Source organism: Rattus rattus, chromosome 1, assembly GCF_011064425.1.
Source record: "Rattus rattus isolate New Zealand chromosome 1, Rrattus_CSIRO_v1, whole genome shotgun sequence".
Classification (NCBI taxonomy): domain Eukaryota; kingdom Metazoa; phylum Chordata; class Mammalia; order Rodentia; family Muridae; genus Rattus; species Rattus rattus.
In genome coordinates, this window is record NC_046154.1 from 171420612 (window position 1) to 171423901 (window position 3290).

The window sequence follows — 3290 nt, forward strand, 5'->3', positions numbered from 1 at the left end:
CAGTATTTTTTTTTGATAAATATTTCTGAAGAAGCTTCTAGAACAACAACTTAATTTCAGACCAAGTCTGCAGCCACGTAGCTTTGGTTTAAAGTACCAAGATGTTAGCTCTATTCAGAGCTATGATGGCAGAGGCAAAGATTCTTTATCACAGTGTTTTTAAAAATACTATTTTATCAGTTTCGTCTGAATAGATCACTTCCAGCCAAGAGACTTCGCATTTTAACTTGCATTGTGCCTCATATCAGACATTGAGACACATGCCCCTTTGGTGACTGGAAAGCCTCAAGAAATTCCTGTCACCTGGATTGGGGGTAATGCTGCATTCCAGGACTGTGTTTGTTCTGTGCCCTCCTCTGAGGTTTACCACAAATCATTCAACATATGGCCTCCTCTGAGGGTTTGCAACCATTCTTTTAAATCTGTGTGAATCAATGGGCCACTGTAATTCCTCCATGTGGCCCTTCAAACCGTTGATCCCAGGCCCTGTGAAGTTATCGGCTCCTGTGTCTCACTCTCGACCTGGCCCTGTCATGATCGCGGCATCCTGTTCTTGCTTAATACGACAGGACACAGCCCACTGGAATTACGCTCCCTGTTCTGTCTGCAGGGTATCTGAGAAACAAACAGGTAAGGTTAGATTTTTATGGAAGCCCTCAGCGACTTTTGTCTGATGGCTCCTGAAATGAAAACAAATTGCAACTTTGCTTCGATTTCATTAACCCTGAAAAACACTGGGATTGTCATCGATTTGAGATCAGCTCTGCTTAGACAATATCTAAGATTTAAATAGTTTCAAGTCAAAGACCTGTCATCTAATTTATGGAATAATATTTTCCTTCAATCCTTTTCCTCTTGTTCCCATCAGAACAAGAGGATACAAACTGCAGTTCCACTGACTATGATGCTCTGGACATTTAACACAGAGCAAGGTCATGAATATCAGCCTTGTCTGAGTTCTTATCTTTCATGGTTCACAGATCTCATTTCTTCTTTGATCATCAGAGTCACTCCCAAATTGAATCTGGGCTGGGTTTTGTTCCTCTGTGTTTTTCCCTCTACAATCAACTATTGCTTTCTGGACCAAGAGATTAATGAAATCACAGCCAGATTGAAAAAAAAGAAGCTAGTGAACCAAAGAATGATAAATTACTAAATAAAATTCAATGTTAAAAAACGGAGAGAGAGAGAGAGAGAGAGAGAGAGAGAGAGAGAGAATGCCTAAAAGGAAGATGAAGAGAAATAGAGATCTGACATTCACATCTGAGCACCATATCCCTGTTTGGATTAATAAGACCAAAAGTGAATCTGAGGAGAGAAGCATCCTTAAGACAGAGTTGTTGAACAACAGAGGGGCTCTCTTCCATCAGAAAGGTTAATTTTCCTGTATTTTGTTGATATAATTTTCAAGCTTCAAGTTTCCCATTTAATTGCAATGCAAATGCTAACACAGATTCTAGGGTAGACACAAGGCTAGCCTGCCTGTGGTTAGGCAGGAACTATGCAGGTCAGAAGTGAATGATTGTCTCACCAATCTCTCTCTCTCTCTCTCTCTCTCTCTCTCTCTCTCTCTCTCTCTCTCTCTCTCTCAGCAATGGCTGTGATGCCATTCAAATGGTTTAATCAAACAGAAGATGAAGGATGTTGGGAGCTAGTGTGGTACCAAAGATAAAACCGTCACATCCTCTTATTTCATTCAGTTGCCTGGAATAGGCCATGCTGGCCAAGCTCTTGCTGATTCCAGAAACTTCTCCTGCTGTCAACTATGGGGCCACAGCTTAGAACAGGATATCTCACAGGTTAATGACACCTTTAAATATTTACTTAGCCAGTCTCTTTCAACTCAAGGGCTGGGGACTAAAAAGAGACCATTCTTTATTTATTGTATTCAGAAAATCAGGGGAGACATCTAGTCTCGCCGGGAAGTGAGGGGAATTACATTCTGACAGTGTCTCATGTCATCCAGGTTTGCTTCAATCTTGCTGTGGAAAAGACTGGTCTCGAACTTTGGTTCTTCCTGCCTACACTTCCCACGTGAGTGTGGGCATTCTGAGTGTTCAGTTTGGTGGGTGCTGAGGATGGAACTGGTGTTCTGCACCCACTGGGCGAGGATGGCAGTGGAGAAAAGTGCACATTTCATGACCAAGTGGAGAGACAATGTGGGGCTAAGCGACTTCCCTCAGGGGGTTTGGTTAGGAGTGCCAAGAGCATGGAGGGGCTGGAAGAGAGAAGTCCTTTTCAGTGAGATTTAGGTGCCGAGATCCTGGATGAAGAGACAGTCCATGCTTGTCCAAACTGTTTTATTTGATAGCGGATGTAAATGCATACATTTTACTCAGGGTGAATCAGGGATTAAAAACCCTTTGCAGGAAGAAATGCTTAGGAAGGGAAGCTCATTGGCTGAACATTTGTGGCCTATCTAGCTATCTCATTAGCATGGAGAATTGCGGGTTTTTAATGTGGTTGTCCTCTCAGGGGAGTGCTGTGGTTACACAGTCTAGAACAAGTATAGCTTAGCAGGGAGCTGGCTCCTCTCCTGCAGGTCTCAATTCTATGATTCCCTGGGGTCAGAACCTGCTCAACCTTACCAGTTCTTCAGTCTAGTGGCACAGTCTACTTGCTCCACACTAGAAGGAAAGGGGGTTAGGAGGTTCTTTGCCACAGAACACACAGATGAGAGAAGCAGTCAGGAAGAACACCCCCTGAAAAACCCCCAAATTTGAGAACAAAAGACATCCACAAGTGTGGATGCTGCCCTAGCCCTGGCTGGTTGCTGCCAAGGTCTGTGAACTCATCTTCCCTTGAACCTTGAGATCTCAGCCGGAACAGAAACAACAGCATGGAACCAGCATCCAGATAGCTCCATGACTGAGCTCATGAGTAGAGCACCTGCAGGTAAACGAGTAGCCTCAGCTCCAACGTTCTAGCTTGTGTTACTGTACACACAGTGGTTACTCAAGGAGACAGGCACCGCGTGTGAACCAGGGGCTTAGAAAAAAGAAAATTAAAAAGAAGCTGAGAGTGTTAGGTGCTGTGTCACAGCTATCACAATATTTAAGGACATGACTGTCATTTTCCAGAATTTGATTTATTAAGAAATATGCAATCAATTGTTGAAAGCAGCTGTCACCAGAAAGATCTGTCGGTCTCCGAGGAAAAGGGTAGGCTTTGAAAACACTAACAGTGGGTGTTGAAGTCTGTCTCCTCCCACCTGCCTTCCTCTGGCACTTCCTTGCCTATTCTTGAATGTTTTCTTCCCAAAATAAGAACATAACTCCATACCGGCTCCC